Raw genomic sequence first — 13,598 nt, forward strand, 5'->3', positions numbered from 1 at the left:
TATTTGGTCATCTGACCTTTACTACTTATAATTTGGGAAGGACTCTTCCATACTAACACACATCCAGTATAGATACAGATATATATATGCACACATATCTATATCATATATATCTCTATAGATATATATGTATACATACATATATAGATATGGATATATACACACATGTACATATCTCTATAGAGATATATATATATGTATATATAGATATGTCTCTATATATATCTAGATATAGAGACATTTATATATGCATATATATGTATATATTTTATATATGTATATGCTGGATGTGTGTTGGTATAGAAGCGTCCTTCCTAAATTATAAGTAGTATAATTTAGGAGATTGTAAGACACACACACACACACACACACACACACATATATATATATATATATCTCCAAGGAAGCTAAACACTCCAGGAAAGTACTATTTTTAGGACTGGAAATATTATAAAAGAACTACTTGTTGAAAGGGGGGTGAGTGGATTTGACTTTCCTATGCCAAAATGGATTTGGATTCAGAGACTCTGGATCTGATGTAGTTTGGATGCTTGTTCCCTCCAAATCACATGTTGAAATGTAATCCCCAGTGTTGGAGGTGGGGTCTGGTGGGAGGAATTTTGATCATGTGGGCAGATCCCTCACAAACAGCTTGGTGCTAACCTACCAGTAATTAGTTCTTTAGTTTAAAGAGCCTGGTGCCTCCTCCTTCTCTATCTTGCACCCTCTCCATGTAATTCACCTGCCTCTCCCACTTCACCTTCTGCTATGGGTAAAAGCTCCCTGCGGTCTCACCAGAAGCCAAGCAGATGCCAACACCATGCTTCCTGTACAGCCTACAGAACTGTGAGGCAATTAAACCTCTTTTCATTATAAATTACCCAGTCGCAGGTATTCCTTTATAGCAGTGTAAAACTAACATAAACCCTTCTTCCCATTGAGTAGTGATGTGCTCTTAATTCCCCTCTGTCTGCTCCAGCCCACATTGCTGTCCATCTCCCAGAGAACCTCAGCCAACTTGGATCAGAAATCTGGCTTCCTAAACAGAGACCAAATCAGCTTTAATGGATGCAGAGAAGCCAGCTGAACCCACAGTGGCCACCTCGAGTTCACTGTCACTCAGCAGCACTCTGCCCTGAAGTTTCAGAACACCTAAAGGTCATTGATTTGTCTGGAGGGAAGACATGGAACAGCTAGCTTCTTCCAGTGCAAGCCAAAACTAGGCTCAACTGTGAGATATAACCAGCACCCGAGACCTCTTTAACAGAGAGAAAGGAGAGCACCTAAGAAGATTACAGAAAAAGAGCCATGAAGCCATCACAAAACATAAAAAGTAGCCAGGCGTGGTGGCACTCACCTGTGGTCCCAGCATTTTGAGAGGCCAAGACAGGAGGAGCACTTGAGACAGGTAGTTCTAGACCAGCCTGGGCAACATAGTGAGATGCCATTTCTACAAAAACATACAAAAATTAGTTGGGCATGGTGGTGTGTGCCTGTAGTCCCAGCTACTTGGGAAGCTGAGGCAGGAGGATCACTTGAGTCCAGGAGGTTGCAGCTGCAGTGAGCTATGACTGTGCCACTGCAGTCCAGCCTGGGTGACAGAGTGAGACCCTGTCTCTTAAAAAAAAAAAAATCCAACTGTCAAAAAATCCAAAAACGTAAGTGTTTTTATTTATTTATTTATTTATTTATTTAGAGACAGAATCTTGCTCTATCACCCGGGCTGGACTGCAGTGGTGCCATCTCAGGTTCAAGCGATTCTCCTGCCTCAACCTCCCTAGTAGCTGGGACTACAGGTGCCGGACACCACACTCAGCTAATTTTTGTATTTTTAGTAGAGACAGGGTTTCGCCATTATGGCCAGGCTGGTCTCAAACTCCTGGCCTCAAGCGATGCACGCGCCTCAGCCTCCCAAAGTGCTGGGACAACAGGTGTAAGCCACTGCACATTTTTAGAATTCAACAATTGTTCTCCCAAAAGTGAATATGAGATGGCATAAGTCATTGGGGGCAGCATATTAACTAGCACCTATGAACGGGGAATAGCAAATAAAAACTTGATAACATTCTTATAGATTTCTGCCTGTTTTAAAAAATATATTTTATTATCAACTGTAATTAGGGATCAGGGATGTGTCAAGACAGAAAACGTGTTTTACTATGTTGTGCATCGATTTATGACACACCTATCTCATCTGAGATGTGGCAAACATTCATGCTTCATGAAACATAGGTCATCGGTCAAATCTCTGAGAACATATTACAAAATAGAAAAGAAACGACTTTTTAAAAAATGATATATTGCACAATCTTATAGCCCCTTATGGCTGAGAAGGGTTCAGGGCCACCAGCTTTGACATTCATAACCCCCATAGTCTTTATTTATATGACAAAATAGAAGTGTTCGCTTCTGGAATGATTTTCTTTTCACTTGTACAAGATTAGCATTCAGTAATTCTTTCTACAGGTGTTTCATATCAAATCAATTCATAATAGCTCACAGTCTCAATCATGGGAGGGAAATCTTAGCATGGTTAGCAGTTTGGAGCTATAGCTGGAAATATTTAAAAAGACTACAAAGAATTTAACAACTGAATTTTACCATGTTGCTTCCTCATGTTTTGTCATTCTGGTGCTGTTACTCACCTACTTTATTGTATTCCTTTTCTTATTTTAATTTTTTTTTTTTTTTTTTTTTTTTTTTTTTTTTTTTTTTTTTTGAGACAGAGTGTTGTTCTGTTGCCTAGGCTGGAGTGCAGTGGTGCAATCTCAGCCCACTGCAACCTCCACCTCCCGGGTTCAAGCAATTCTCGTGCCTCAGCCTTTGGAGTAGCTGGGACTACAGGTGCACGCCACCACACCTGGCTAATTTTTTATATTTTGAGTAGAGACAAGGTTTTGCCATGTTGGCCAGGCTGGTCTCAAACTCCTGACCTCAGCTGATCTGCCTGCCTTGGCCTCCCAAAGTGCTAGGGTTACAGATGTGAGCCACCGCACCAGGCCACTCACCTACTCTAAAAAAAAATAAAATATTTGAAGATTTCCCTATGGCCTATCAAATTAAATATAAATTTAAATCTGATATAATTTAGGCCCCAAAATGAACCCCAAACTCTTTCTAGTCTCATAAACACTGCACCTCCTACTAAACTCCACTAACAACTACAACAATCACTAACATTTCTTTTCTTTTTTTTTTTTTTTTTTTTTTTTTTTTTGAGACGGGATGTCGCTCTGTCGCCCAGGCTGGAGTGCAGTGGCACCATCTCGGCTCACTGCAACCTCTGCCTCCCGGGTTCACACCAATCTCCTGCCTCAGCCTCCCGAGTAGCTGGGACTACAGGTGCCTGCCACCACTTCCGGCTAATTTTTTTGTATTTTAATAGAGATGGGGTTTCACTGTGTTAGCCAGGATGGTCTTGATCTCCTGGCCTCATGATCCCCCCGCCTCAGCCTCCCAAAGTGCTGGGATTACAGGCATGAGCCACCGCGCCTGGCTCAACAATCACTAACATTTCTAAAGCCGTTACTGTAAGTTAGGAACAGTTCCAAGAGTTTCACATCTTAAAAAAAGTTAGTTATCATAACTACTCAGTAAGACAGGTACTACTATTAGTCCCCCTTTATAGAGAGAGGACCAAGGCATTGGTTAGTAACTGACCCAAAGTCACAGAGTCGAATTCAGGAGAGTTGGAATTTAAACCCAGGCACCCAGGCAGCCTGACACCTAAGCCCAAATGCTTGATCTTGATCACTTACATTCCTTGAACTTTCGTGTTTGTAGATCCCTCTCTACTGTGCTTCTTAAATAACTTCTTCCATAAAAAATCCATTGTCAAAATCCTGTCAAAGTCTGTTTCAAATACGACATCTTTGTTTTTGTTTGTTTGTTTGTTTTTTGTTTTGTTATTTTTGAGACAGAGTATCACTCTGTTGCCCAGGCTGGAGAGCAGTGATGCGATCTCAGTTCACTGCAACCTCTCCCTCCCGGGTTCAAGTGATTCTCCTGCCTCAGCCTCCCGAGTAGCTAAGATTACAGGCGCGAGCCACTACACCCGGTTAATTTTTGTAGTTTTAGTAGAGACGGGGTTTTACCATGTTGGCCAGGCTGGTCTCAAACTCCTGACCTCAGGTTATCCACCCACCTCAGCCTCCCAAAGTGCTGGGATTACAGGCATGAGCCACTGCGCCCAGCCTAATATGACATCTTTCATGAAGCCTTTTTTTCCATTAACATCTAATTGACATCTGGTCTTCCTTGGAAACCATGCAGCATCTCCCTCATCTTTCTATCTCCCTGATGTTCTTTTTTTTTGAGACAGGGTCTCGCTCTGTCACCCAGGCTGGAGTGCAACAGCACCATGTCAGCTCACTGCAACCTCCACCTCCCGGGTTCAAGCAATTCTCCTGCCTCAGCCTTCCAAGTAGCTGAGACTACAGGTATACACCACCTTGCCCGGCTAATTTTTGTATTTTTAATAGAGATGGGGTTTCACTATGTTGGCTGGGCTGGTCTCGAACTCCTGACCTCAGGTGATCCACGGGCCTCAGTCTCCCAAAGTGCTGGGATTACAAGCATGAGGCATCGCACCCGGCTGTATCTCCCTAATGTTCTATTCTACCTTAATTTATTGTTGGGTTTCTTGCCTTAGACCCCTCAGTGACCTGTAAACCTTTGAGCACACAGCTCTCCTTTCTCTCTGTTAAAGAGGCCTTGGGTGCTGGTTATGTCTTCATCCCCATAGCCCATGCAGCAGCTACCAGAATTTCTGGAACATTGAGAGCTCTTAATAAATGTGTTCACCTAATGAATGCTTTCTTCCTTGTTCTGGTGTGATTTTATCTGGGGTGCAAAGCAAAAATAGAGTCTCAACTTTCAGGTGTGGTATCAGGTGGCCTGGTCTTGCGTTATGTCAACCTCAACAGCAGTTGGGAGAAAGTCAAGGAAGTGTTCCTGTATTTTCCGTAAAGTAAGTCATTTCGGGGGAAAGGGTAATTGTATGTATTGACAATTATCATGTAACAATGTCCAGGTGAATGTCTAAAATAGTTTGTACTTTTTCCTAAGAGCTCAGAGGCGTAATCTAGCTTTGCACTTCATGAAAGTGAATATGATGCTTTTCCTTCAAAGATAAGAAGGTTGGGCCAGGCGCAGTGGCTCACACCTGTAATCGCAGCACTTTGGGAGTCTGGGGCAGACTGATCACTTGAGGTGAGGAGTTCTAGACCAGCCTGACCAACATGGTGAAACCCCGTCTCTACTAAAAAAAAAAAAAAAAAAATACAAAAATTAGGGGGGCTTGGTGGTGCATGTCTGTAATCCCAGCTACTGGGGATGCTGAGGCAGGAGAATCACTTGAACCTGGGAGGTGGAGGTTGCAGTGAGCCCTCGCGCCATTACACTCCAGCCTGGGCAACAAGAGCGAAACTCCGTCTCAAAAAAAAAAAAAAAAAGTTGAGAGGAGGAAGAGAAGAAATGGTTCTTTCTTTTCTTTTAAGATCCCCCCCCCAAAAAGCCTGTATAACTCGGTGGCAGGTGTCTGACTAGCTACTTTTCAAGATGTGTCTGATGTTGGTTTAGAAGGTTCAAGTTACCAAGAAAACAGACGCTCTAGTTACCTTGACAACATGGGAAACTCAGGGCTACAGCATATTTGACTCAAAATTCCCTTTCAAAGCCTTTGTAGATTGAGTTCCATTTTATAAGAACGACATGCCTGAAACTCTTGTTTCTGTCATAGATTAAAACCGTACTAGAAATGGTTTTCAAGATAAATATATCTTTTGTTTCATGGATAAAGCTACACAGCTTTAACAATTCTGATAAGCCAAGTCTCCTATCTTGAATTGCCTGGGTAGGTTATCTCTACTTCCCAAAGCCCCTGAATAATAGTCCCAAGTCTGTTCCAACTTGTCCTGGTGAGGTGGCAAACATAGCACATTTTACCTTTTTTTTAAACAGACACGTGAAAATGAGCTTTGGCCTAATGTTCAGATGCTGAGTATTTTACTCTTCATTAAACGTAAAAATGCCAAGAAATAGTCGTTTGAAGAGATCAAATTATTTTTTCAGGGATCTAGTCAATTGCTGCTGACTAGATACCAAGGGAAACAGATACTCTGAAATGCTGTCCCACTCTGCACCCCCACATCCCATTTTCTCACACCTGCCTTAGCCTTTTCCAGTCCTGTCAGGCTCATTGAAAGGATTTATCTGCAGGACCCCCAAACCCAGAATTTTTAGAGTGCTCCTCCCCTAAAAGCTCTGGCAGATCTCTTCTTTGTACTCTATTCCTACCCCCTAAACCCCCCTCCCAAGTGCCAGAATCTCCAGGGCCTTGACTCTTCTCCCTTGGGACTGCCAGTGCAAACGTGATCTTAGCCAGCCTCGTCCAAACTCAGAACAGATTTCATCGTTAAAATATGCAGTAAGTGGTAGTGAATATCTGTATTCCTGTTGGTACAATAAAATAGAAGCAAAATAGAATTTTATAAACTAGCCTAACAACCTGTACACGGCTGGTATCTCTCTTTCTAGCAGAAATGTTTTCTAAGTTCAAACCAGCTAAGTTACCAACAAAACTCTTGGAACCTAATATAGTCACAAATTGGATTCTACCTATATTTCTAGCTTTTCAGTGCATTTTACACATTGAAAATCCCTTTGTTAGTTTAGGATCGTAAAGATTCATCGCATATAAGTAGAGTCTAAGGAAAATCAATCACTTGGTTCACTTTTTTAAAAAGCCATGATGTGACCGGGCACAGTGGCCCATGCCTGTAATCCTAGCACTTTGGGGGCCGAGGCAGGAGGATCACCCGAGGTCAAGAGTTTGAGACCAGCCTGGCCAACATGGCGAAACCCCATCTCTACTAAAAACACAAAAATTAGTTGGGCGTGGTGGCACTTGCCTGTAATCCCAGCTACTTGGGAGGCTGGGGCAGGAAAATTGCTTGAACCCAAAATTGCGCCACTGCACTCCGGCCTGGGCGACAGAGTGAGACTTCGTCTCAAAAAAAAAAAAAAAAAAAAAAGCCACGTTATTAGACGTGTGAAATATAAAAGCAATACTTAATATCGTTACAAGTTATTCTCGGATTTGGTTTTTAATGTTTTTACATTTCTAACAAATGACACTGCAAGTTCAGAATATAAAATAATACACCATCTTTTAGTTTTTTTCTGGGTTACGATAAGTAAAATTTTAAGTTTAGAAGAAAACAGTTAAAATAGAATTGTATCTCCTGGGAAAAAAAGGAGAAGGAACACTCATTTTCAGAACGGAACAGGGCAAAACACACACACACAAAACAAACGGTATCTACAACTTTTGGCATGTTGAGCATTTTCCACTGAGCCCCCAATTTTGGGGGCTTTCACTATCATATTTCCTGTTTCTTCTGTGGCTTTATTTTTGCCAGCTTCACAGATTTGTGAAAAGAGGAGTTCTTCCCAGATTGAAATACGTTTCACTACCCTTTCACGTGTTTATTTCTTGACTTACATTCAAGCTTAGGTCCTGATTTCAGGTTTGTGTTGTATCTCTCGAAGACGTAGTGAACTCCTCCACAGAGTCCAGAAGCTAGAAAACCCTGATGCCGGCAAAAATAAATAAAAAAAAATAAAACTCGGTGGCTCAAGCCTGTAATCCCAGCACTTTGGGAGGCCGAGACGGGCGGATCACGAGGTCAGGAGATCGAGACCATCCTGGCTAACACGGTGAAACCCCGTCTCTACTAAAAAATACAAAAAAAAAAAAACTAGCCGGGCGAGGTGGCGGGCGCCGTGGCGGGCGCCTGTAGTCCCAGCTACTCGAGAGGCTGAGGCAGGAGAATGGCGGGAACCCGGGAGGCGGAGCTTGCAGTGAGCCGAGATGGCGCCACAGCACTCCAGCCTGGGTGACAGAGCGAGACTCCGTCTTAAAATAAAATAAAATAAAATAAAATAAAATAAAATAAAATAAAAATCGATCAAAAGGACCAACAGCCAGCCTGAGCCAGGCCACCAGGGGGCCGCCTGCGGGATGAGCTTGTTCAGCCCCCTGGGTTGCATTCCCGTTCCCGAGCGGTGCATCTGTGGCTGTTCTGCTTCCTGTAGCTTTTGGAAACATCTCTCCTACTCGAGCATCCCCCTAGAGGGATGCTATGTTTTGCAATGAAGTCAACACAGCAGTAACACAACCATGGCTGACATTTCTGCCTTCGTGCTAGAAAAATGTTCTTCGTGTATACTCTTCCAGAACATTATGTTTGTGCTTCATTGTCATGTTCACAAGAAGTCATTTGCTACAGGCTGAAAAAGAGAGAAAGACATGCAAGATTTTTCTCCACGTCTGTGGAGCCAGATGTGGAGCCTAGGTAAGGAGGTTCCTATGCCTGTAGGGAAACCAGGTCACCACCCAGGCATTTGAGTTCAGTGTGGTCAGCAGGCTGGTGACAGCACTATCAGCATTACAGAGGAATTAAAAGATATTAAGCTGGTGACATTTTGTAAAGTCATCTAGTTCTTTATAGACCTGGGATTCCATTTCTGTTTTAGTACATCTTGGTCCTTGAATGGACCCATAGCTCATCTAAGAAATGTTCTGTAGGCCAGGAGCAGAGGCTCAGGCCTGTAATCCTAGTGCTTTGGGAGGCTGAGGCGGGTGGACCTCTTGAGCCCAGGAGTTCAAGGCCAGCTTGGGCAACATGGTGAAACCCCATCTGTACACAGATATAAAAATTAGCTGGGTGTGGTGGCACGCACCTGTGGTCCCAGCTACTTGGGAAGCTAAGGTGGGAGAATCACTTGAGGCTGGGAGGCAGAAGTTGCAGCGAGCCAAGATCACACCACCACTGTGCTCCAACCTAGGCGACAGAGCAAGACCCTGTCTCAAAAGGAAAAAAAAAAAAGAAAAGAAATGTTCTGTAAGGCCAGGCGTGGTGGCTCAAGCCTGTAATCCCAGCACTTTGGGAGGCTGAGACGGGCAGATCACAAGGTCAGGAGATCGAGACCATCCTGGCTAACACGGTGAAATCCCGTCTCTACTAAAAAAATACAAAAAACTAGCCGAGCGTGGTGGCGGGAGCCTGTAGTCCCAGCCACTCGGGAGGCTGAGGCAGGAGAATGGCATGAACCTGGGAAGCGGAGCTTCCAGTGAGCTGAGATCCAGCCACTGCAGTCCAGCCTGGGCAACAGAGTGAGACTTCGTCTCAAAAAAAAAAAAAAGAAAGAAATGTTCTGTAAAGAAAATGTGGTACATATACACCACGGAATACTATGCAGTCATAAAAAGAATGAGATCATGTGCTTTGCAGCAACATGGATGGAGTTGGAGGCCTTTATCCTAAGTGAACTAACACAGGAACAGAAAACCAAATACTGCATATTCTCATGTATGATGGGAGCTAAACATTGTGTCCATATAAACGGACACAAAGAAGGGAATAACAGACACCAGGGCCTACTTGAGGGTAGTGGGTGAGGACTAAAAACTACCTATCAGGTACTGTGCTTACTACCTGGATGACAAAATAATCCGTACACCAAACCCCCATGACACACAATTACCTATATAACAAATCTGCACATGTACCCTGAGCCTAAAATAAAAGCTTTTTTAAAAAAAAGAAATGTCCTGCTGTACTGGCCGAGTGGTGCACAACTCACCTGGGTAAACTGAGGAAGGGACCACTGCACTAATAATCCTATAGGTAGTTTGTATTTACAAAGTACTGGAGGCATTTCAATATACCCATCGGCTAAAAGAATTGACTGTTTTTCAGGCTAGGACTGAAAAAAGAGCTAGCGTGTCCAAACACCTTTATCTAAGGAAGCTATAAACCAAGCCTCAGGCAGAGTGAGCTGTGAAAGGTCAACAAGCAATGTTTGGGGGTGGGAAGAAGAGAAAGAAAAAAGCCACAAGGAACCCTGAGCACACCCCTGCCTTGGGAAATCAGGCAGGATCCTTTGGGTGGCAGGGTTTTAGGTAAATAGTGTTTCTAATCTTATGAGGGTCTTAGAAGCCTTTGACCTTTGCTTTTTTAGCCATGCCCACCTGAAGGAATGCATGATCAGGGAAGCTGATAAGAAAGCCAATTGCCACACTCTGATGAGTCTCCAGTTACAACCTGTTGCCACTGTTCCTGTCCCAGGAGTGGGAAGTGTCTAGTGAGTGAGATTAAAATCATGGTAGACATCCATTCAAGATATTTAGACACCTTTGCAGACATCTTGTCAACCCACAAGACCAAGCATGACCTAGCCCCTCTGTAGGCAGACTCCGCCGGGTGACTGAGCATTCACTTTTTTTTTTTTTTTTTTTTTTTTGAGTCAGGGTACCGCTGCATGCTGTCGCCCAGGCTGGAGTGCAGTGGTACAATCTCGGCTCACTGCAACCTTTGCCTCCCAGATTCAAGCAAGTCTCCTGCCTCAGCCTCCCAAGTAGGTGGGATTACAGGTGCCCACCATCACGCCTGGCTAATTTTTGTATTTTTAGTAGAGATGGGGTTTTACCATGTTGGCCAGGGTGGTCTCAAACTCAGAGGAGATGAGGTGGGAGGATCACTTGAACCTGGGTGGTTGAGGCTGCTGTGAGCTATGATCATGCTACTGCACTCCAGCCTAGGCAACAGAGCAAGACCCTTTCTCAAAAAATAAAAATAAAAAATAAAAAGTCAGCATTTATAAAGGTCCACATCCTGAAAGAAAACATCTGGGAAGAAGGAGAGAATACTCAACCCAAGAGAGCAGAAATCTTAAACACCTGTGGAAACAGTGAGTTTGACCCATTCTTCTGAGAAACATCAGAGAATTTCTCAGTTCAGACAAGGTGCATGTTAAACTATGGTATGTTTTATTCTGTTTTGAACATCATACTGAATACATTACATAAGCTTAATGATAAATGTTACCTATCAAATTAACTATTTAACTATAAGAAGTCTGCCCCGGTAGGGAAGTAGGGATTTATTCTTGCATTTATTCATATTTTCTGATCTTGATTTAGGTTCTGTTTAGGTTTTTTGTTGTTGTTGTTGTTGTTTTGAGACAGAGTCTGGCTCTGTCACCCAGGCTGGAGTGCACGATCTTGGCTCACTGCAACCTCCACCTCCTGGGTTCAAGTGATTCTCCTGCCTCAGCCTCCCAAGCAGCTGGGATTACAGGTGCCCACCACCATGCCTGGCTAATTTTTTCTATTTTTAGTAGAGATGGGGTTTCATCATGCTGGCCAGGCTGGTCTCGAACTCCTGACCTCAAGTGATCCATCCGCCTTAGCCTCCCAAAGTGCTGGGATTACAGGAATGAGCCACTGCACCCAGTCCTTGAAATAGGTTCTATGCTGAAGTTCAGTCTTTCAGTAAAGAGAAATCTTGATCAGGGGGGAAAAAAAAAAAAAAACAGATTTCCAAGTAGTAAAAACAAAACCCTGTTCTGAAATTGATGGTACATCCTTTATGCTCCCTACAAAATCATGATTGATATGTCACCATAAATCAACAGTAATAATTGATTGTCAACAAATAATTGACAACAAAATTCTTCCAGCTTTCCTAGAAAGTATTTTACTTCTTTTTTTTTTTTTCCTGAAACGGAGTCTCTCTCTGTCATTCAGGCGGGAGGCGCGATCTCCACTCACTGCAAGCGCTGCCTCGGGGATTCACGCCATTCTCCTGCCTCAGCCTCCCAAGTAGCTAGGATTACAGGCATGTGCCACCACATCTGGCTAATTTTTCGTATCTTTAGTAGAGACGGGGTTTCACCGTGTTAGCCGGGCTGGTCTCCATCTCCTGACCTCATGATCCGCCCGCCTCGGCCTCCCAGAGTACTGGGATTACAGGCAAGAGCCACAGCACCCAGACATATTTTACTTTTTATATACTTTTTTCCTTCTGTGTCCCCACACAGAGCTACATTCGCTTCATCAGAACAACTTGGTAGTGAACAGGAGGAGTGTGCTGCATGACCTTGATGCAGTTACTGCTACAGGCTTTTGATAAACTTGACCACAAACTCCTCTAGAGCAGGGACTGTGTCTTCTCTACCTTTCCCTCTCTAACACCTTGCACCATGCCAAGTGTTTAAAAACTATTTGTTCTACCAAGTGCTGGCAAGAATGTAAAGCAACTGAAACTTTGCTAGTAGAAATGTGAAATGGCATAGCCCCTCTGGGCAGTTCTTATAACATTTAACATGCACTCGCCATATAACCTAGTAATCCTACTTCTGGGTATTAACCTTAGAAAAATAAAATGTTACGTCATACAAAAACCGGGACATGAACGTTTATAGCAATTCTATTCATATTTGCCAAAAACTGAAAACAACTCAAATGTCCTTCAAGGGATAAATGAGTTTTTTAAAATTGGGTCAAGCACAATGGCTCACGCCTGTGATCCTAGCACTTTGGGAGGCCAATGCGAGAGGATCACTTGAGGCCAGGAGTCTGAGACCAGCCTGCCTAGTGTTTAGTGTTTTGGGAGGCCAAGGCAGGAGGATCACTTGAGGCCAGGAGTTTTTGTAGAGACCTGGTCTCTACAAAAAAATTAAAACAAAAAAAAGCGTTAAGCATGGTGGCACATGCCTGTAGTTCCAGCTGCTCTGGAGGCTGAGGCAGGAGGATTGCTTGAGCCCAGGAGTTTTGAGGTTGCAGTGAGCCATGATCCCACCACTACACTCCAGCCTGGGCGACAGAGTGAGACTCTATCTCAAAGAAGAAAAAAAATAAATTGGTGTATCCATACTGGTATAGTTTGGCTCTATGTCCCCACCCAAATCTCACATCAAATTGTAATTCCCAGTGTTGGGGGAGGGACATGGTTGGAGGTGATTGGATCATGGGTGTGGATTTCCCCCTTGCTGTTCTTGTGATAGTGAGTGAGTTCTCATGAGATCTGGCAGTTTAAAAGTGTGTAGCAAGCCGGGCGTGGTGGCTCACGCCTGTAATCCCAGCACTTTGGGAGGCCGAGGCGGGTGGATCATGAGGTCAGGAGATCAAGACCATCCTGGCTGACATGGTGAAACCCCAACTCTACTAAAAATGTAAAAAATTAGCCGGGTGTGGTGGCGGGGGCCTGTGGTCCCAGCTACTCGGGAGGCTGAGGCAGGAGAATGGCATAAACCTGGGAGGTGGAGCTTGCAGTGAGCTGAGATCCCGCCACTGCACTCCAGCCTGGGCTACAGAGCAAGACTCCGTCTCAAAAAAAATAATAAATAAATAAATAAATTAATTAATTAATTAAATAATAAAAGTGTGTAGCACCTCCCCCTTCACTCTCTCTCTCCCCTGCTCCACCATGTGGAGATGTGCCTGCTTCCCCTTCACCCTTCCGCCATGATTGTAAGTTTCCTGAGGACTCCCCAGCCATGCTTCCTGTATAGCCTGCAGAGCTGTGAGTCAATTAAACCTTTTTCCTCCATAAATTACCCAGTCTCACAGTTCTTTATAGCAGTGTGAGAACAGACTAATACACGTACAATGGAATACTATTCAGCAATAAAATGGAACAGACTATTGATACAGCAACTTGGATGAATTTTAGGCATTATGCTAAGTGAAAGAAGCAGTCTCAAAAGATTATTTACTGTATGATTATTTTCGCTTGACATTCTCTAGAAGA

This window comes from Macaca thibetana, chromosome 9, assembly GCF_024542745.1.
Source record: "Macaca thibetana thibetana isolate TM-01 chromosome 9, ASM2454274v1, whole genome shotgun sequence".
Lineage (NCBI taxonomy): Eukaryota > Metazoa > Chordata > Mammalia > Primates > Cercopithecidae > Macaca > Macaca thibetana.